Source organism: Lissotriton helveticus, chromosome 3_1 (genome assembly GCF_964261635.1).
Source record: "Lissotriton helveticus chromosome 3_1, aLisHel1.1, whole genome shotgun sequence".
In the NCBI taxonomy this organism is placed as follows: Eukaryota; Metazoa; Chordata; class Amphibia; order Caudata; family Salamandridae; genus Lissotriton; species Lissotriton helveticus.
The window spans coordinates 230,893,058-230,917,585 of NC_136061.1; positions in this window are offsets into that span (position 1 = coordinate 230,893,058).

Sequence of the window (24,528 nt, forward strand, 5' to 3'; positions counted from 1 at the left end):
TTTCTATCAAAGTTTTTAAGCATAGGATTAGCACAGTGCTATCCACGCCGAGATAGAAAAGGACAAAGTCTTTTGCCATTTATACAACAAAGTCTTTAAGCATAGGACTAGTACAGTGCTGTCCTTGCCCAGCTGTAAAATGACAAAAGCCATTTATCACTCCAGGCACAATATTACAGCTTTGAATTGGTAAAATACCAACTCAAGCCAACCTGAAATGAGTAAAAGCAACCCTTGACACAGTGTTTCGCTCTAATTAGAGCTCTTCAGAGAGGTATAGCTTTGTTCAGACACAAGGGAGCACCCATTTTTAAGTCAAAACAAAACCCTTTCAGGCATAGAGTGACGCATAAATTATGCAAAAAAGAAGGAGACAACTCTGGGTAGTACTCAAATTTAGGTGGAAAGCAACTCCTGTTAGAGCACTCTCAACACCAGCGACACTCTAGATCTATATATATATATATATCCTTTTAATATATCAATATATATTAATATATGAGGCCTTTCGGGAGTATATATATATAAAGAGAGTGTTGCCCAATAAACCTATTGGACTTGTCCCCGTGAGTGCTATGTACTTTTTGTGCAATGAAGCTTTGGTCTCAGTGTGACCCATGTGGTGCCTTCACCCGCTTTTACAGCACCCGGCCGTGAGTGAAGGGGAGTAGACGGACAGTGAGCTAATTACCTACTGGCGGTCGCCAGTAGGTATATATAGTTAGGATTTTTTCTCTATGGGATTTTTGAAAATTCTATGTCTAATAACTTTGGCGTTTGTGGACGGAATTGGCTGAAATTTTCAGGAAAATGGCACATTTTGTTTCTGAGCAGCCCTTGAAAATTTGGGGGGGGTTCGTCAAGGGGGGGCCGAGAAAAAAGAGGGTCCCAAAACGTGTTTTTAACATTGAGTTTTCCATAGGGCGGTTGGCCTCACTTTTAGCCCGAACGGCTGAATGGATTTGCACGAAACTTGGCAAAATTGTAGGGACTGGTAGCTCGATGTGCCTTTGCTAGGTCTCAATATATGTGCTTCAGTGGATTTTGAGAAATTAACGTTCAAAAACAAGATATATATCTGTAACAGCGCTCCGCTTCGCGGAGATAAAATTATATCTGTATTACCTAGCTGTTGCTAACACCAGTTAGCGACGGCTAGTAGGAGATAGCGACCATCTTGGGCCCCACTTTGCATGTGAGTGATATTTATCACTAATGACATGCAAAGTGGGCATGCCAAGATGTTAGCGACTGGAAACAGTCGCTAACATCGCTATCTCCTATTATCAACTTTTGGAAATATTCGAGATAAGCGCGAATATCTCCAAAGGCTAGCACCTGCCCTGAGCAGTTCTTAGCCATGTTATCCAATGGGAGGTGGATAACATGGCTAAGAGCATTAGCTCGGTAATGCATGAATATCGCTATTTTCAGCGATATTAATGCATTGCAGTCGTTTATTATCGTATTTGCGATAAACCTTGATAATAGCAAGGTTTATCTGCGATAATTTCTGACGATGTTTAGCGGTAAAAAAATCGTTGCTAAGCATCGTTAGGGATAAATATCGCTTAACTTTGGTAATATGCCCCAACGTCTGTTAACGTTCGATTCGAAGGAAATCAGGAAATGTTGAAAAACATTGTCTGCGCCATCTTGTCTTTTTTCAAATGCCACACTTTTGTCGTGCACGGCAGCCATTTTAGATGCCTTGACCAGACCCACTCTGTGCACGCTGTCGATCCTTAGCATGGCTCCCCACCCTCGCAAGCATCTCCCCCAGGCAGTGGTCACCCCCGCTCTCTGTCTTATGCATGGGTAATAAACCTCCCCCCATCTGCGCTGCTCTTCCCTGAGAATCACACCCTGTGCCCGCCCGACACCTCCCTTTCGCCCTATTCACTACCGCACCCTCTGACACTCCTTTTCCTCTGTGTCCGATTGTCCAGGCTGGTCCTAGGGTATCAGCTAGCCCTGCAGATGTAGTTTATGGCCCCAGCTGTAAAGAATCACCCCTCTTCAAAGGAGTTATAGTAGATCAAGGCCCACACTCGATGAGATCCGTCACAGCAGACGCGTTCCTATTATCTGAAAACCATCCTGTATTGTGATTGGGGAGGGGACCGAGCCTGAAGCGGAAGATTCCAGGGATGACTCTTTGTACATCAAAGTTTTTACAATTATGTGTCACATTAAAAATATATTTTTTTTGTAACAAGGTAACCCAACCAGTTTGCTGTGGACCGTGGGTAAATACTATTATACAAGAACAAGGGTCCTTAGCATTTTAGATAAAACTCAAAAATAATGAAATATAGGCCATGATTGGGGACTATATTTTGTCACTGTCCAGCTGGACAGGACGTTTTATTTTTAACAATGTAATTCTTGTAAAGAGGGATAACAAGGCACAATCCTGTACCACACAAAAAGGAAACACAAGAAAAATGAAGAATTTTTGAGAAAACAGGCAAAAGAACGAGCAAATGTTGGCCACTTTTAAAATCAGTGTTACATTCAAGGTATGCCAAACAACTGCCAAGACACAACAAATTTTACACAGTGGTTTAGGTTGTGAGGCAATTAACATAGTCGACGTTTCGATCCCTAGTGCTCAGTTAATTGGGACCATCATCAGGACTGACAAAATTGAAGTATTTGCCTGTCAAAATCACGTAATAAGCAATTGTTAACCGCCCAGGGTCGGCGGGGGTGGCGACCCTCTTCGTGGTGGTGGTGGAATTGTAGGGCATCCACCTTATGGCTTCGTACCAAGCAAGCTCCGTTTTGTGTTGTCAGATGCTCGTCGATTGAGTGCGTTCCCTGAGGGCTTGTGGAGACCAATCTATGTCACGGTCGACATAGTCCGGCAGCGGGCGGGGAAGTCGATGTCCGGTCCAGCGCTTGCTTGGTACGAAGCCATAAGGTGGATGCCCTACAATTCCACCACCACCACGAAGAGGGTCGCCACCCCCGCCGACCCTGGGCGGTTAGCAATTGCTTATTACGTGATTTTGACAGGCAAATACTTCAATTTTGTCAGTCCTGATGATGGTCCCAATTAACTGAGCACTAGGGATCGAAACGTCGACTATGTTAATTGCCTCACAACCTAAACCACTGTGTAAAATTTGTTGTGTCTTGGCAGTTGTTTGGCATACCTTGAATGTAACACTGATTTTAAAAGTGGCCAACATTTGCTCGTTCTTTTGCCTGTTTTCTCAAAAATTCTTCATTTTTCTTGTGTTTCCTTTTTGTGTGGTACAGGATTGTGCCTTGTTATCCCTCTTTACAAGAATTACATTGTTAAAAATAAAACGTCCTGTCCGGCTGGACAGTGACAAAATATAGTCCCCAATCATGGCCTATATTTCATTATTTTTGAGTTTTATCTAAAATGCTAAGGACCCTTGTTCTTGTATAACATTAAAAATATATAGCACTCCGACAAAGTAGTAAGATTATAAAACTTTAATAACTTATAAATATATACAAGAAAACAAAAATAGTAATAACATATAAACATTTTTAGGGAAAAACAACGAAGTAGCGGTCGGCTGTGCGAATAGTCCCAACGCAGCACAACGTCCAGGTTTCCGGCGTGGGGCGTCGCGGGGGGTGGGTCATCAGTAGCAAACTGTTGTGCGAATAGTTCCAAGGCAGCAGAACGATGGCACCAAGGTGATGTCCAGTAAGTTGCCGCACTGGTTTTGGTATCCTACAATGCTGCTCCGAATAACGGCGTGGGGCGACCCGGGGGAGGCGGCGTGAACGGGCCTCTCCAGGTGGAGTCTCGTCTGTTGTAGTGGGGCGCCCCTTTACCGTTTCAGTTGCCATTCCGTCCGTTTTTGGTCCACTGTGTCAAAAGCCGCAATTCAGCTGAGTTGCGCCCACTCTTGCGGTGCAGCGATAGGCGGCTGTCACAGGACTCTCAAAATGGCGGCAGGCTCTTTCCTTTTTGGGCCTGGTCCACTGAAATGGCCCTGGGACACCTTGGAAATCGGACGCTTGTCTGCTAGGTCTTGGACCCCATTCTCGAAAGCGTCCCCTCCGCCTTGAGGATTCATCAAAAGTTTTGGGGGCCCCCGACTCCTGTAGGCTTCTGGTGGGGAGCGGTTGCCATGATTGCTCGCGGAATGACCATGACGGAGCTACGAGATGGTGGTGCTCTCATGCTGACGCCAGCTTCAGTCTGAAACATCCAGAAACAAGGTGGGGCTTTCATCGTTTGGGAAAAAAAAAAGTTTTCATCCAATGAAAAGTGTTGTTTTTAGGTTATATGATCAAGCCTTCCATCATTAGGAAACCAAAAGTAAAATGAACCAATGAAAAGTTTTATAAACAAGTCACATGACCTGTTATGCGGCATAGGGTATAAAATGCGGAGAAAATACGTTGGCACGTGAGGCGGCGTCAGTAGCGGACCGATGTGCGAATAGGCCGAAGGCAATACAACGCGCCAAGATCCGGATGGCACCGAGGTGGTGTCCAGCAAGTTGCAGCACTGGTGTGGCCATCCTACAATGCTGAAAGTCGGCGTGGGGCGCCCCGTTGGCCTGTGAGTTTGCGTCAGTAGCGGACCGATGTGCGAATAGGCCGAAGGCAGCACAACGCGCCAAGATCCGGATGGCACCGAGGTGGTGTCTAGTAAGTTGCCGCACTGGTGTGGCCATCCTACAATGTTGAAAGTCGGCGTGGGGCGCCCCGTTGGCCTGTGAGATGGCGGCAGTAGCGGACCGATGTGCGAATGGGGCCAAAGGCAGCGCAACAATATTTTCGGAATAGAAGACACCACAAGGCCCTGAGATGCCAAGATCCGGATGGCACCGAGGTGGTGTCTAGCAAGTTGTGGCACTGGTGTGGCCATCCTACAATGGTAAAAGTCGGCGTGGGGCGCCCTGTTGGCCTGTGAGATGGTGTCAGTAGCGGACTGATGTGCGAATGGGGCCAAAGGCAGCGCAACAATATTTTCTGACTGACACCACAAGGCGCTGAGATGCCAAGATCCGGATGGCACCGAGGTGATGTCTAAGTTGCGGACCGATGTGCGAATGGGGCCAAAGGCAGCGCAACAATATTTTCTGTATGGAAGATACCACTAGGCGTTGAGATGCCAAGATCCGGATGGCACCGAGGTTATGTCTAGCAAGTTGCTGTACTGGTGTGGTCATCCTACAATGCTGAAACTCGGCGTGGGGCGCCCTATTAGCCTGTGAGATGGCGTCAGTAGCGGACCGATGTGTGAATGGGGCAAAGGTAGCGCAAGAATATTTTCTGAATAGAAGACACCACAAGGCGCTGAGATGCCAAGATCCGGATGGCACCGAGGTGGTGTCTAGTAAGGTGCACTGGTGTGGTCATCCTACAATGCTGAAACTCGGCGTGGGGCGCCCCATTAGTCTGTGAGATGGCGTCAGTAGCGGACCGATGTGCGAATAGGCCGAAGGCAGCACAACGCGCCAAGATCCGGATGTCACCGTGGTGGTTTCATAGTTGAGAGGCACTTCATCTGCAGTGAGGCGCCGAGATCCGGATGGCACCGAGGTGATGTCTAGCAAGTTGCTGTACTGGTGTGGTCATCCTACAATGCTGAAACTCGGCGTGGGGCGCCCCATTAGCCTGTGAGATGGCGTCAGTAGCGGACCGATGTGCGAATAGGCCGAAGGCAGCACAACGCGCCAAGATCCGGATGTCACCGTGGTGGTTTCATAGTTGAGAGGCACTTCATCTGCAGTGGGGCGCCGAGATCCGGATGGCACCGAGGTGATGTCTAGCAAGTTGCTGTACTGGTGTGGTCATCCTACAATGCTGAAACTCGGCGTGGGGCGCCCCATTAGCCTGTGAGATGGCGTCAGTAGCGGACCGATGTGCGAATAGGCCGAAGGCAGCACAACGCGCCAAGATCCGGATGTCACCGTGGTGGTTTCATAGTTGAGAGGCACTTCATCTGCAGTGGGGCGCCGAGATCCGGATGGCACCGAGGTGATGTCTAGCAAGTTGCTGTACTGGTGTGGTCATCCTACAATGCTGAAAGTCGGCGTGGGGCGCCCCATTAGCCTGTGAGATGGCGTCAGTAGCGGACCGATGTGCGAATGGGGCCAAAGGCAGCGCAACAATATTTTCTGAAGAGAAGACACCAAAAGGCGCTGAGATTCCAAGATCCGGATGGCATCGAGGTGGTGTCTAGCAAGCTATGCAGTTGAGTTGTGTGCGCACTTGCGGCGAATAGGTCGAAGGCAGCATAACAATGTTTTCTGAATAGAAGACACCACAAGGCGTTGAGATTCGGTTACCACCGAGGTGATGTCTAGCAAGTTGCCGCACTGGTGTGGCCATCCTACAATACTGCTCCGAATAACGGCGTGGGGTGCCCGAAGGGGGGGGGGGAGGCGGCGTGAACGGGCCTTCCTAGGTGGAGGCTCGTCTGCTGTAGTGGGGCGCCCCTTTACCGTTTCAGTTGCCATTCAGCTGAGTTTCGGCTGCTCTTGATGCTACAGCGACAGGCAGCTGCAACAGGACTCTCAAAATGGCGGCCTGTTCTTTGGATTTGGGCCTGGTCCACTAAAATGGCCCTGGGACACCTTAGAACTCGGACGCTCGATTTTTTTTCCTTTCCTGTACATGCAAAAAAAGGTAAATGCCCGGTACGTTACACGCTTCATCTGCCACGATGAACTCTCCAGAGGAACCGAAAAAAATATAGTTATGGTAACTATACCATGCATCGTCATATGGAGAGGTGGCACCAATTAATTATAGTGCTGCATAAAAGAGAGATTTGGAGGAGAACCCCTGACCTGCTAGTACATTCATCAAAGAAGTGGCACTGACAGCATCAGAGGCAAGGGAAACGGTCCCAAATATTTAGAAGAACTTTGGAAAGATTAAAATGACATGTTTAGATTGTGGCAAATTAATTTCATGTGGACAGATGAGTGTTACTCTAATAAATACAGCATATGAACATCATCATAGTCGATGGTTGGTAGAGACATTTTGACTATATCCTGGACCTGCCCGTCCTCGCCCAAAATGGCGCCGGAATAAATGGGACTCGTAACTCCTTGTTGTGTACTGGTTGCAGAACCTTGAAATCACGAGATACGTATGCAGTTTTGAAGCACATGGCGGGCGGGGACGAGAATTGATTGAATATTTCGACATCCCTATTGATATTAAGTTCTGATGTGTTATTGATTACTGTACTATTGAAAGTTCGAATTAACGTCACCCATGGTACTTGCCCGCAAATGTATATCTAGATAATTTTATTGTAACTGGCCCTGTCGTATTTTAATTATAAAATGTACGTCCACCGATTCCGTAACTGTTAGACACCTTAGTTCTTGCAACCTAATGGCCCGCCCGTTACGTTCCTCTACAGTGTAAATGTCTACTCATCATATACGATTACAGTTTGCTCCGTGGCAGGCCCACGTGGTTATAGGCTCGTATTTGTATAATGAAATTTTCACAATAAAGGTTTTTAAAAGAAAACATGGTAGTAGTATATACATTGGTAAAGTTTTTAATAATAGTCACTGTTTTAGAATCATTAAAAGGCAAGTGAAATAAAGCAGACCAATTACATGAAGGGTAAAAGGTATAATACGAAGGAACGCAGTAAAGATAAATGGTCAAGGGCTGTTGTGTTTTCTATTCCTGCAACATAAAGTGATCGATAAGAATCTCATATTCAGGCGTATCGGCGACTAAGACAGCAGGTCGACCCTCTTTTGCTCAACGGCTCCGTCATGGGACGAAGAAACGCTCTTTTTCTCGAAAAAAGAATATATTTTACTTGCAGGACAGTTGTAAATTTTCCGGGAAAGTACATTAGCCTGGAACATTATAACATATATTTAAGAAAAAATAATGTTCGGAAGTAATAAAAAGCGTAATTTTTAGGTCATATGACCAAGCCTTTCATCATTAGAATAAGAAAAGTAAAATGAACCAATGAAAAGTTTTATTAACAAGTCACATGACTTGTTATGCTTACGTTACGCGCTGCGCGCCCCGGATGACTTCCGGATGCGCTAACGCGGCGCGTCATATGACGCATTACGCGACAACGCAGGTCCAGAATATAGTCAAAATGTCTCCACCAACCAGCGGTCGGAACACAACCCCTTTCAGCAGGCTAAATAGTTCTGTTAAATGACAACAGAAGGGACAGGCAACAAGAACCATCAGTCAAAGAGGGGAGGGCTAGTTCTTCTCTACCGGGTTACATTGGGGCGCTACCGGAACTGATCGAATTGGTAGTCTACAGTGTTTCTGGATGTTTCAGACTGAAGCTGGGGTTAGCATGAGAGCAGTACCATTTCGTAGCTCCGTTGTGGCCATTCCGCAACCAATCATGGCAGCCGCTCTTTATCGTTATTTTGGGCGGGGTGGGTGGCGGAGCCGAGCTGTTTTGCAGCCATCATTGTGTGGAGTTCAGTTCATTTCACTAGTTTTGTATTTGTCATGAGGGGTTGTTCCTAATGTTTCTATTTTAGCGAGGTCAAAAAGAGATCCCGTTAGTGGCCTACTGATTTTGCTCGATTCCTTTTCTTTTTTTTTTTACACGATTTTTCGTTATCTGCAAAGACTAAACAGAGTATTGCGACTCTGTGTTTGTTTGTAAATAGAGAATGAACCAAAGAGAACCAATTCTAAAACAGTAAATACTTGGATAACAATCAATCAAATGGAGAGAGAAGCAGGCACGACGTATTACAACGGGGGCAAAGGCCTGCGTTAACTACCCTTCACTATGTGCAAAGAGAGAGTACTCCTAATAGAAATGAGGGGGGGGCACCATTCAAAGCAGATCAGTGTGCATAAACACGAAAATGTTTTCACTTACCACGTACTTGACATTCGACAGCTTATGATATTTGCTATTAAAAAACCATTGAAATTCACTGAAAAAACCATAGGTTATAGATCATATATAGTTAGAAATTAGCATTTACAAAACCTTGAAAATTCACTGAAAAAACCATAGGTTATAGACCATATATAGTTAGGAATTAGCATTTAAAAAACCTTATTTTACTCACACAAAACCATTGAAATGCCATATATAGTTAGTTGCACTAACTATATATCGCGCACCCGCAATCCACTGCTGATGATGTCACATATTACATCATTCATGACATGGTCAGTGACATCACTGATGACATCACTGATGACATCTCAAATGACATCACTGATGACATCACTGATGACATCTCATTTGACATCAATGACCACATCACTGATGATATCATTCATGTGACAATACAATGCATCTCCTCATATTTTAATATAACCTCTGTTTCACCCAGTGTTAAATACAGAGTATAATTTTTGAAACCATTGACACACCAATACTAGTTACTACATATGTACTCACTGATTCCTACGTCTACACACACATTCACTCATTCACCCATACAATCATTCATACATACAATCACTCATCTTTACAACACTATCATATGCACTCATACACCTATACAGACACTCACACTCTGCCACTCATCCATGGAGTTACTCACACACCTAGTCAGTCCTGTAAAGAATCAATCACACTTCCATTTTCTTGTCTATACAGTTAAACATAGAGCACCTTATATTTTCAAACATATACTAACACATACTTACCTTGTTATACAATCATTGATATAAGTACACATTGATCTGCACAGAGTCACACACCTCCCAGCCAGCCACACACACACTCAGTCTCCCATACAAATACTTGGACAATCAATCAATAACCCATATAGTTACTCATATAGCTACTGATCAACACATGCAGCAGTTTACAGAACAACAGACATAATGATGCACAAATTAAGACAGTTTAGTCACTAACCCATGCACTCAGTGAGACACATTTAATCACTCAGTCATACAGTCAGTCATGCACCTACTAAATCCTTCGTCCAGACACTTACACATCCACTCATTCTTCAATATGTAAGACATATTTAAACTTTACAGAAACAAAAAATCACTGGATGTTGTTATCAGTCATGTCATCAGTGATGTCATTTGAGATGTCATCAGTGATGTCATCAGTGATGTCACTGACCATGTCATGAATGATGTAATATGTGACATCATCAGCAGTGGATTGCGGGTGCGCGATATATAGTTAGTGCAACTAACTATATATGGAATTTCAATGGTTTTGTGTGAGTAAAATAAGGTTTTTTAAATGCTAATTCCTAACTATATATGGTCTATAACCTATGGTTTTTTCAGTGAATATATATATATATATGTATGTGTTGTAGTGCGCCAAATATCACCAAGTGGGTGCGCTGTCATCATGGATTAAAATCAATAATTTTCTGATGTACACAGTCCTGCAGGGGTCCTGCCCGCCGTGGGAAGAGCGGATCTGCGGCTGCATTTGTGTGTCACAAACGGAACGAGGAGAAGCTTTCACCAAAGCAGGTTGGTGAATGTTTCAGTCCCGATCAAGTGCTATGAAGCGGGGCAGGACCCCTGCAGGACTGTGTACATCAGCAAATTATTGATTTTAATCCATGATGACAGCGCACCCACTTGGTGATATTTGGCGCACTACAACACCCAGAAGTCCAAGGACCTTGCACACTGAGGCAGGTGTTGAAAATGAGAGTGAGCAATGGCGCTGTTAATCATTTCTAAGCCACTGACGAAGGGGTTTCCTGAAACGCGTATGGCTTAAGAAGCAGTGATGTCGTGTTACCTGACAGAGTGCCTGCTGGCGAGCATTTGATCAATAAAAGTGGACTTCATTCAACTCGTGTGGTCTCGACTTAAATTGGGTACCTGCAGTTTTGGATATATATATATTTATTTAATCATCAAAAAGAACTTAATGTCCGCACTCGCTCAGTGTATTAAATTAGGGTTTATTAAAGCAGAGACTTACATACAGCCCCTTTCACCTACGCGTTTCGACCGCAGGTCTTGATCACAGTGTTGCCACTAGTCCATCCACTATTTTTAATTTATATACCTTCCCACCCACCAGCATATAATGATGCATTCTGGGGGAGGTAGTTTCAAATATCATTTGGAAACAATATCGTTTGTACAATCTTAACTCTGTAACATTTCAGACTTATATTAATTACTTTGTTCAGTCTCATATTGGTTATACAGTATATTATATTTTGAAGTCTTCGTGAAACGGTTAGAGTATAAGAAGATTCCTATCTCACTCTAGTATAGGTTTTAACCGTTGAGCAATAAACATAAATTCCTTTTAGTAAAACATTTATGCTGTTAATATTGGAATTGATTCAGTGTAGGCTAAGTGCCTTTATGACTTCAAATATAAACTGACCAATTTTTAACTGATTGTCTGTTCGTGATGGGCTAAGTGCCCTTGAAAATTATAAGTGAGTGAAGCAAAGTCATGGGATTCATGGTTTTATCAGCAATTTCTTTTTCTTTTTTTCTTTCCTTCCTTCTTTTTTCCATTTTTTCTTGTTAATAACAGTTCCCTCATTTTAATGGTTCACAGGTGGACATACATCTCTTCGTCCATATTCAATCCTCTAGGCATTTTCGTTTGGAATCTTATGATTAGGCGTGACTCCAGTCTCCTTAATTGCAGTTTTCTATTTCCCCCTCTTTCATTTGGAAGGACTGCCGCTATACCACTGTAACGTATGTCTTTCCAAGTCTTTCCTTTATGTTGTGACATATGCTTGGCTATAGCATAGGACAAGTCTCCATTTTGAATAGATCTAATGTGTTCCAGGATCCTTTTGTATAATGGGCAAGTGGTCATTCCAATGTAGTTCTTACCACATGCACATGTTAGAATATACACCACATGCGTGGTCTTACATGTGATGGTTTCTTCTATATTGAATGTTTTTCCTTGAGGATCTTTCAAAGATTTGATGGATTCACCTATAGTGCAGGCTTTGCATTTAATAAACCCTAATTTAATACACTGAGCGAGTGCGGACATTAAGTTCTTTTTGGTGATTAATTAAATATAGGGAGACGTTCGTCCCTATTGTCCGGCACCAACCGTGCAAAGCGTGCACTTCCTGTGAACGATTTGGTGGCTAAATATATATATATATATATATATATATATATATATATATATATATATATATATATATATATATATATATATATATATATACATATATATACATATGATTCCTGTTTGCCAACGGCGTTTCTCGCGCACTCCCGGTTTCTTAAGAGACTACAATACACCATTTCAATAAAAAAAACAAAAGTGTCATAATTTCCTTATCAGTGGCAGCTAGGGATTATGGGACATGTAGTACCTAACGTACACTGAATATAACTGTTGTATCTCTAAATTAATTCTAAATGCATATATCTTCAGGTGATCATCCTATGTGTACATATTGATCCCCACAGTGTGTTTTACTCTCCATGTTTTAATACCTTCATGATATATTGCTTAGCGCTTGCTCTCGCCCTCTGGTGGGCAGTGTAGATCCCAAATATCAGTCTGTCCTCCAGTGGCTTAATTACAATTCTCATTGTTACCTTCAGTAAGTTTTTATGGGTCATCTTTAACATTCTAAGGCACGTGCTATTTGTAAATATGACAATATATGTATCTCCCTGGATTATCTCAGTTTGATCCTTCGTGATAAGGAAATGATGTCACTATTGTTTTTTGTTCAAACTTTATTTAAATTGAAGAAAAAATGCAATACACAACAGTCTTGTGAGCAAGGTCTCTGCGAGACCGAAAAGCGTTGAGTGGTGTTGCTGGCTGAGCTGTTATGACATTAAAATAACCTGCACAGCATGAAATGGTGGATTGTCGTTTCTTAAGAAACCGGGAGTGCGCGAGAAATGCCTTTGACAAACAGGAATCATTGAATCACGGCGGGTCTCTGCCGGACTCTGAACGCACCGCCCTAGAGCGCCTGGGGGCCCCAGAGTGAGCCACGCTTGGACATATATATATATATATATATATATATATATATATATATTTTTTTTTTTTTTTTTTTTTACCTACTGGCGGTCGCCAGTAGGTAGTTATAGTTAGGACCTAGCTACCATAGGAAATCCGCAACATTCTATTGGGAATAACTTTGGCGCCGGTTAAGGAATTTGCGTGTAATTTTCCAAAATTCAGGCCAGCTCCGCTCTGCTCCTTCCCTGAAAGTTTCGGGGGGATTCGTGAAGTGGGGGACGAGAAAAAAGGGGGGGCCCAAAACGTGTTTCCCCCAATGTTAATTTCCATAGGACGAATAGACAAGGCTACAGCCCGAACTGCTGAACCGAATTACACCAAACTTTGCAAAATTGTAGGGACTGGTACGCAGAAGTGCCTTTTCTATATTTGGTGAAAATTGCTCCAGTGAATTTTATGAAAATTAACTTTAAATTTTTTTATATATCTATATGCCCGCTTCAAGCGCTTACAGGTACGCGTACCGGGAGCGCAACCGGCGCGCTACGGGAGTGCGCGAGCGGAAAGCTGATTGGCTCTCGGGTGTCTGTTAACATTCTAAACAGTCCGGAGAGTCCGCCATCTTGTGTCTCGGTAGAATCGAGACACAAGAGGTGAAAATAAAAAGGGGGAAATGATTAAAAGGGGGCAGGGTAGATCCCCCTGATCCCCTAGGTTTTCTGAGGGGGGCCTAGAAGGACCCTGAAGGGCAAAAATAGTGAAAAAATGTTTTTGAAATTTTCGCGGGGTAAGCGCTGGGTGCGTTCCCATGTACGCTTCCCGGTACGCGTACCCTGAGCGCACCACGGGGAAAACCAGAGTAAAAAATTAGAGCAAAATAGGAATTTAGGGTGCTTAGAGGTAGGGTAGCTCTGAAAAGAGCTGTTGTGTTATGTGGGTGTTTTTTGTACCTACAAGTAGGGACCGATGCAGAGTCTAAAATTCAAGAGGAAGACTCTATTCCCCTCATCTGAAAAATGTACACCATCTCTCCTATAGATGCCTTGCATGTTGTAACGCAAGTTGTTGTTGTATATGGAACCCATACCATAGTCTCTGAGGAAAGCAGAAACAGATTTATTGACATGTTTCCTTGCTTTCTCAATCTGTGGACAAAATTGGTTGGACCAGTTTTTTTTTCTCTTCCACAGATATTACATTTAGTAAAAATATATAATTTAGTTTACATTACTTATAAGGTAAGTTTGACAAACAAAATTTAGTTTCTCATCACTCTTTTCCTTAACCTCACTACTGTTCTCTCACCCTCCCTCACCCCCGTTCCCTTACTCCACTTCTCTCACTTATTCTCATTACCCATGTTTACTCCCCTTTCCCTCACTCCCCTCCCACACTCAACTTCTTTCAGTCCCCCTTCTTAACTTCCCTTCCACTGTCTTTCCTTCCTTCGCTCCCTCACTCATTCCCCTTCCCTTACTCACCTTACTCCAATTCTCTCACTACTTCTGTCACTCCCACTGTCCTCTCACTTCCTCACTCCCGTTCCCTCACTCCCTCTCTCTTAGCCTTACTCTCTCCGTCCCTTCACTCTCTTACTCCTCTTCCGTCACACTCACTCCCTATAACTCATCCACACTCCCTCACTTACCTTTCTTTGCTCCCTCACTCAGTCCCTTTCTGTCACTCTTTCCTTCACTACCTCTATGTCCTCACTCCCTCAGTCCCCTTGTCTTACCCTCACTCACTTTTATCCACGCTCTTTCACCCATCTTTACTCACACTCTCTGCCCTTCTCTCACCTTCCCTCACCCCCGTTCCCTTACTCCGGTTCCCTCACTACCCCTCATTTACCATCCTTCTCTCCCCTTCCCTTTACTTTCATCCCCCATTCACCTTCTCTCAGTACCTATGCTTCAGTCCTCTTCCCCTCTATTTCCCTTCCTTCGCTCACTTACCTTACTCCACTTCACTCAGTCATTCTCTCACTCCCTCTGTCCTGTCACATCCACATTCTTCTTCCTTCACTTCCTCTCTCTTAGCCTCACTACCTCCATCCCCTCACTCTCTCAGTCCCCTTCCCTCATGCTTACTCCCTTTAACTCTCCCACACTCCCTCACTTACCTTTCTATGCTCCCTTACTCAGTCCCCTTCTCTCACTCTTTCCTTCACTCCCTCTGTCTCCTCACTCCCTCACTCCCCTTGTCTCATGCTCACTTGCCTTTATCCACCCTCTATCACCGCTCTTTTCTCAACCTCACTGCTCTTCCTTCACCCTCCCTCAACCCCGTTCCCTTAACCCCGTTCCCTTACTCCGCTTTCCTTACTTATGCTCATTCCCCATCCTTAACTCCCCTTACCCTCACTGTCCTCCTACAGTCACCTTTTCCTAGTTCCTCTGCTTCATTCCCCTTCCCTTTCTTTCCTTCCTTTGCTCCCTCAGTAATTCCCCTTCTCTCACTCACCTTACTCCACTTTACTCACTCCTTCTCTCACTCCCTCTGTCCTCTCACTTCTTCACTCCTCTTTCCTCACTCCCTCTCTGTTACCCTCACTCCCATTGTCCCCTCACTCTCTCACTCCCCTTCACTCACTCTCACTCACCTTCCATCCCTCATTTTCATGAGTGCACCCTCACTCACTCCCCCTTCCCTCTCACTCATTCCCCTTTCCTTACTCCGCTTTCCTCATTTAGTTTTGCTAACTCACATTCCTTTAGTATCTTACTCACCTTCAGGCCATTTCTCTCTCCCTCTCTTCCTCTCTGTCACTGAATCTATCCGGCTCATTATCCTCTTAGTAATTTGCTCTCCCTCTATTTCTTTTTCCCTCTCTCTGTCCTTCACCATTCCTTTGTTTCCCTTTCTGTGTCCTTCACTCCTACTTTATCTCCTAGTACCCTTTTTTGACTTTTAATCTCCTGCATTGTCTCTTGTATTTTAAAATATATATTATAAAAATTATAACTTATTTTTTTTTCTCCTCTTCCACAGATATTACATTTAGTAAAAATATGTAATTAAGTGTATATTTCTTATAAGGTAAGTTTGACAAACAAAATTTAGTTTCTCATCACTCTTTTCCTTAACCTCACTACTCTTCTCTCACCCCCGTTCCCTTACTCCACTTCCCTCATTTATTCTCATTCCCCATGTTTACTCCCCTTTCCCTCACTCCCCTCCCACACACAACTTTTTTCAGTCCCCCTGCTTTACTTCCCTTCCACTCTTTTCCCTTCCTTTGCTCCCTCACTCATTCCCCTTCCCTCACTCACCTTACTCCACTTCACTCACTCGTTCTCTCACTCCCTCTGTCCTCTCACTTCTTCACTCCCCTTTCCTCACTCCCTCTCTCTTAGCCTCACTCTCTCTGTCCCCTCTCTCTCTTACTCCTCTTCCGTCACATTCACTTCCTTTAACTCACCCACACTCCCTCACTTACCTTTCTTTGCTCCCTCACTCAGTCCCCTTCTCTCACTCTTTTCTTCATTCCCTCTGTCTCCTCACTCCCTCATTCCCCTTGTCTCACGCTCACTTGCCTTTATCCACCACTCTTTCCTCAACCTCATTGCTCTTCTCTCACCCTCCCTCAGCCCCGTTCTCTTACTCCGCTTCCCTCACTTATCCTCATTCCCCATGTTTACTCCCCTTCCCCTCCCTCCCCTCCCACACTCACTTTCTTTCAGTCCCCCTTCTTCCCTTCCTTTTCCCTCTCTTCCCTTCCTTCGCTCATTCACTCATTCCCCTTCCCTTACTCACCTTACTCAACTTCACTCACTCCTTCTCACACTCCCTCTGTCCTCTCACTTCTTCACTGCTCTCCTCTCACTCCATCTGTCTTACCCTCACTCCCTCTGTCCCCTCACTCTCACTTCCCTTCAATCACCCTCACTCATCTTCAAACCCTCACTGTCATCAACTCACTCTCACTCACTCCACCTTCCTTCTCCTTCACTCCCCTTGCCTTACTCTCACTCCCATTACTTTATCCTCCCTCACCCTCTTTCCCTCAATATCAATCCCCTTTTTTCACCTTGACTCATTTCTTTCTGTCACTCCCTGTCACTCTCCTTCATTCACTCCACTTCGACTCACTCTTGTTTACAACTCACCTTCTCTCACTCCTCTTCTGTCACTTGTTCCCTCTGTCACTTTCTCCCCTTCATTCACTCATTTCATTCATTCATTTATTCAGTACACATTCTCTGAAAAAAAGAATTGCAAAATATGTAAAGAATATAGCTCTTTTGGAGAATTGGAGTTAGTTCTGAAAAGAACTTTTTTTTTCTTCTTTTTTAAAATATTTTTTTTATACTTTTTTATAACAATTTTATATTTTTTTTGTATTTTTTTCAGGGGAAAAACAAAACCAGGGATTCCAAAACTGCTCAATAGGAGCAACAAAAAAGGGGAAAAATTATGGATGGGGGGGACAGCGGTGTTCTTCTCTCTTCCGAGCAATCAGTTCAATATTCTGCTCCCCATAACAGAGAAGTTCATCGCAGTCTATGCATACAATTTTGATGCGTGCAAAGACCAGCTGCACGTTCGGGATCATTCTTCCACCTTGTCTTCCCAAAGCTGTTGTTCCACCAGTCGAGGTGCTGGCCCCATCTCTCGGTGCATTACGTGCCAGGTCCCTGACACTCTCCCGGGAAAAGTTGTTCGGTTGTCTTCTCTGCACATGCCTAATTAAAGTTGCATTTCCAAAACTATATTTTTTATTTGGATTGCCACGTGATAAAGTGGTGCCACAAATTTTGCAGCACACTTTTGGTGCATTCACCTTTTTTTGTCCTTCGGGGACAGTAAAAAACTTCCAAATGAAGTGTTCTTTTACTCTCCTGGTAGGAGGATCCTCAGGCAGAAAATCATCTTCAGAATCAGAGGAAGTGTTCTGAAAATCAGCCATCTCTCCAAAATTAGATGCAGAAGCAGGCAAGAGGTGTTCTCTTAGCAATTGCAAAGACGTAGTGAGGGATATAGGTGGGGACTTTCAATATTTGTGGAAAAAAACTGTTATGAGCCAATGAAAAGTGTTATTTTAAGGTCACATGACTTGACGCGCTTACGCTACGCGCTCCGGATCGCTTCCGGGGGCGCTTACGCGGCACGTACGTAGGCACTTCCGGGGGCGCTTACGCGGCGCGTCTGAATGATGTTTTGCTAAATTTTCGGAAATGAGTTTAAAGTTAAAATACGGTTATTTAAAATCAAAAATACTACTTTTATAAGTATGCCACTGAATGTCTTGCATTATTATTTACTTTAAATACATATTTATATATTTTTTCGCACGCGGGAATAGTGCTCTCGCTACGTTTACGGGTGCGTATATGGGTGCACGTACCCTGAGCGCTCCGAGGTAAAATAATAAAAAAAAAAACAGGAAAAATACATTGAAATATAAATTTTAGAAAAATATACATTATTTAAATAATTTTATAAAAAATATAATAATTAATAGTTATAAAAAACAGCTATTAAAAAAACTTAATAATTCACTTTAAAAATCGTAGGTTACAAACTCGTTATAGTAAGGAATTAGCTTTTAAAAAACCTTTGAAATTCACTGAAAAAACCACAGGTTTCACACTCGTTATAGTTCGGAATTAGCATTTAAAAAACCTTTGAAATTCACTGAAAAAACCATAGGTTTCACACCAGTTATAGTTAGCTGAATATTTTACTCATACAAAACCATTGAAATTCCCACGTTATAGTTAGTTGGACTCACTATAACTCGCGCGGCCGCAATCCACTGCTGATGATGTTACATATTACATCATCATTTATGACATGGTCAGTGACATCACTGATGACATCACTGATGACATCACTGATTACATCACTGATGACTTCTCAAATGACATCACTGATGACATCACTGATGACATCATTCATGTGATAATATAATGCACCTCCTCACACTCTAATCTAACCTTTGATACATCCAGTGTTGAATACAGACTACCATTCCTGAAACCATTGACACACCAATACCAGTTACTACATACACAGTCACTGATTCCTAAGTCTACACACACATCCACTCATTCACCCATACAATCACTCATACATACAGTCACTCATCAATACAACACTATCATATGCACTCATACACCTATGCAGACACTCACACACTGCCACTCATCCATGGAGTTACTCACACACCTAGTCAGTCATGCAAAGTATCAATCACACTCCCATTTCCTCATCTATACAGTTATACACACAAAACCTTACTTATTCAAACATAGACTAACACATACTTACTCTCTTTTACAATCACTGATGTAAGTACACATTGATCCATATTGTCATTTATGCAATCACAGGCTCTCATGTATAGTCATTTATATATGCCAAATCTCATATGCACTGTGTTTTACATATGTACTTACTTGGACATGTAGCACTGAGATATCCATTCACTCACCAACACACCCATGCACACAGTCAACCGCCCATACAGTTGTTTTCACATGCACTCTTGAACCCATACACCAAGTGAATCAACTGCTCACACATGTATGCACAGAGTCACACACCTCCTAGCCACCCCCACACACAAGCAGCCTCACATACAAATACTTGGGCAACCAATCAATAACTCATATAGCCACTCATATAGCTACTGATCAACACATGCAGCAGCTTACACAACAACAGACATAATGATGCACACATTCAGACAGTTTAGTCAGTAACCCATGCATTCAGTAAGACACATTTAATAACTCACTCATACAGTCAGTCACGCACCTACTAAATCCTTCATCCAGACATTTATACATCCACTCATTCTTCAATATGTAAAACATATTTAAACTTTACAAAAACACACAGTCACTGGATGATGTCATCAGTGATGTCATCAGTGATGTCATTTGAGATGTCATCAGTGATGTCATTGACCATGTCATGAATGATGTAATATGTGACATCATCTGCAGTGGATTGCGGGCGCGCGAGTTATAGTGAGTCCAACTAACTATGACGTGGGAATTTCAATGGTTTTGTATGAGTAAAATGTTCAGCTAACTATAACTGGTGTGAAACCTATGGTTTTTTCAGTGAATTTCAAAGGTTTTTTAAATGCTAATTCCTAACTATAACGAGTGTGAAACCTATGGTTTTTTCAGTGAATATATATATATATATATATATATATATATATATACTCTCCAAAGGCCTCATATATTAATATATTAAAAGGATTTCATTTTCCATAGACTCATGTGCAGCACCCAAACATCCATTTGGATCTGCATGAAAGTCGGCAGGTTTGCAGAATATGGTGTGCAAATGAACCTTTTTGGTATTACAGGTAAGTAGGGTAAGTATTTTCAACTTTATGTGGCATTTTATACTTAGTGTAATATCTGTGACCGAGCCAGTTTCGCGAAATTTTGTGAAAGATCCACGGTACGTCACGATGAAAAGTCATTATGTGATTGGCTAATGACTGCCTTTGCAAAATTTAAAGGCAGCCACTTTGTTTTAAGGTCTCTTTCACTGTGTTCTGTGTTGGGGGATTAGATATAGGTAAATATTAGGTTTTATCATTTTTTCCTACCTATCACCATTTAACTAAATTGCTAATAGGCAGGGAAACATTATATATAGATTCTATAATCAGCCCAGAACACAAGCAAAGTGTAGTAAAAATAATGCAGCTGTTATTTTAATTTTGTTGCCAGCCATTACCCAATTATACACTGCTTTGTCATCACCATGTTCCACAGTATACATCTACCGCCAAGTTTCGGAGGTATACTGTGGCCATATTGATAATTAAGGCCCAGATGTATTATTCGATTGTGTTACCTTTGCGTCATGCGTGGGCATTAAAATACATATGTCAAATTTACAAAACAACACATGGCTACATTGCATGGCCAATCTGGAGGAACACAAGGCAGCGCAAATTGCTGTATTGCGTTAATCTGCACACCATATTGAACGTTCCATCTAAATTTTATGTACATCCATATGCCACTCAACTTTATGCCACTCAATTGTATGCCACTCCAATCTAAGCTATTCCACTGTTCCACTCCAGCGTACACCACTCCACTCTACACCACTCCAATTTATGCCACTCCACTCCATGATATGCTATTCTACTGTGCGCAACTCCACTCTACTCCACTCCACTCCACTGTACATTATTCTATTATACGCTATTCCACTGTATACCCCTCCACTCTCCGCTTCTCTGCTCTATGCTATTTGGCCACAGCAGACAGACTGATGCTGTCATGCTGCCCGCATAGTGGATCATCACGCGCTTTGAGGACTGTTATTATTGAAGGATTCGTCTTCATTGAAAAATACTCTCTTCTATAGGTGAGCTTCATACCATATGTAGCACAGAACATTAATCACTGTGTTATCTTGACATTTTTATTCTTGTGTGAAAATTGTGAAGTCCTGAACGTTACAGCTGGTGGTTTTAAAGCCATAAAATTCTTCCAAATGTGGCGCCCCTGGAAGAGTCACCACCTGGTGCGGTGGCACCGGTCGCACCGCCCTAAAGCCGGCCCTGCACATACACCTCACGAGGCTGCGCATTCTACCTTTCAGATATCCCTAAATCCATAGGTCCTCATGAGACCCTAGATAACTTATAGGGTCGAAACGTCATCGACAACAAAAGAAAGAGAACTATTAACAGCGCGTATTATTGTATATAGCTGCTGTATATTATGTATTGAGCTGCTAAATGGTGGACTGTTTTGAAAAACCTTGGAAACCTTGTAAAATACTGTCACAATTATGTCACCAATATTTTAGGTTCCTGTTTCTCATTGGGGAATCCACGCACATTTTTCTTTTTCATTGTATATGTTTGTAAAGTATAAAATATGATTTTATCAAACTAAATCCACAGGTGTATGTGGTTTCTCGCCCTCTGACATAATTTTAATCCTTCCATTGCGATTGTGCACCTTATTATCTATATTGATTGTATTATTCCACAGGAGCCACTGTTTCTGACAATAATTTACCCACCCAGGTTCCTTAGTGAGTTGGGTTCCCTTGTCCTTTTGCTCGACTATGCTATTCGATGGTATGCAACTCCACTCTACTACACACTCTACTACACACTATTCCACTGTCTGCTACTCCACTCTATACCACTCCACTGTGCGCCACTACTCTCTACACCACTCCACTGTAGTCAACTCACACTACTCCACTGTACGCCACTCCACTGTACGCCACTCCACTGTACGCCACTCTACTCTATGCTACTCCACTGTATGTCACATCTATAAACCACTCCACTCTATCCCACTCCAGTATACAACACTCCCCTCTCTAATATTAACTGTACGCCACCCCCGCGTACACCACTCCACTCTACGCCACTCCACACCGCTCCACTATGCTAGTCTACTCTACGCCACTATACTCTACGACACTCCACTGTATGCTACTCGACTCTACACTATTCCAGTGTGATCCAACCCACTGTACGCTACTCTATTATATGATATTCCTTAGTATGCCAGTCCACTCCATGCCACTCTACTCTATTACACTGCATACTATTCCACTGTACGCTGGTCCACTCCATGCCACTCAAATCTACGCCACTCCACTGTCTGCCATTCCACTCAATGCCATTCCATGGTATGCCACTCCTTTCTACACTACTCCACTGTATGCCACTCCAGACTATGCCCGTCCATTCTACGATATTCCACCGTAGGCTCTCCACTCTATGCTACTCTAGTGTATGCTATTCCCTTCTACTCTTCTCCACTGTACACTACTACAGTCTATGCCATTCATGTGCACACAACAATACTCTATCTTACTCCACTGTACTCTATTACACTCTTCGCTACTCCACTGTACTCCAATCCACACTTCTCCAATGTATGCTACTCCACTCCGCTCCACGCTTTGCCAGTGTATGCTGCTCCACTTTATGCTCCTCCGCTGTATGCCAATCCACTATATGATAATCCACTGTACGCCAATCCACTCTTCGCCAATTCACTCTGTGGCACTCCACTGTACGTCATGACACTGTACTCCACAACACTCTATCATGGCACCCTAAGCCATAATAATCTATGATACAACACTCTACGACATGACACTGTACAGCACTGCACTGTGCACCACTCTAGTCTACTCTGCTCTACAACCCTCTACTCCACTCTATGACACTCTATGTCCCTCCACTCTACCAAACTCTACTTTACTGTATGCTACTCCACTGTACAACACTGTTCCTCAGCCTATGTCATGTACAATACTGTACTCCACTATTTGCTATTCTACCACACTGTACTCCATTCTATGCAACTCCCTCTATGCCACTTCACCATAATTTACTCCACTCTACTTTATAGCACACTACTCCAATACACTGCTCTGTCCACCACGTAACTCTACAACACTCTATGCCAAGCCACTGTAACACACACTCTACTGTACCTTACTCCACGCTACAAAATTATATTACACTCTATGTCACTCCACTTTACTCCAATCTATGACAATTTCCCACAGTCTATGTAATGACAAACCACTCCACTGCACGACGTGCCACTCCACTCCATTCAATAACACTTTACCCAGATTATTCTATGCCACTACACTGTACTCTCCTCTACTGCACAGCACTGTACGACATGCCATGTCTGGCACTTTCCTGCACTCTAAGCTATGCCACGCCACTGGACTCCACTGTACAACACTGTATGACACTCCACTCTTCAGCACTACTCTATACAAGTCCAGTCTACAACACTCTACAACACTCAATCCCACTTTACTATACTCTACTAATATCTATCCCACTATACAACACTTTACTACACCCAATGCCCCTGCACTCCACTCTACAACACTCTATCCACTGTATGACACTCTACTCAACTCGTTGTCACTTTACAAAACTCTACTCCACTCTGACACACTATGCACTTCCCTCTATGCCACTCGACCCCTATTAACTCTACTCTACTCTATGACATACTACTCCAATCTACTCTACTGTGTGCCACTCCACCCTACGCCACTCTATGCCACTTCACTCTAAAGCACTCTATACAAATACACTCTACAACACTGTACTGTTCTCCACTCCACTCTACAACACTCTACTCCACTTTGTGCCACTTCACTGTACTCCACTCTGACACTTTCCAACACTATACGATACGCCACTCCACTGTACACCATTCTACTCTGTGCTCTTCCACTGTTCGCCACTCCACTCTGTGACTCCACTCTGTCACTCCATTCTATGACTCCACTCTATGCCACTCCACTCTATAACACTTCACTCTACCCCACTCCACTTCATGGCACTGTACATCACTCCACTCTAACCAACTCCCCTTTACTCCACTCAACTCTACAACACTGTTCTCCAATCAACGATACTCTATGCCCCTCCACTCTACCACACAACAGTATACTGCTATCCGAGTGTGCCCCACTCTAGTTTATCCTACGCCACTGTACGACATTGTACTTGACTCTACGACACTGCACACAACTCCCTTTATACCACTCCACCCCACTTTTATGCACCCTACTCTATGACACACTACTCCACTGTACTCTACTTCATTCCACTACTCTAGTCTACACCACTCCAC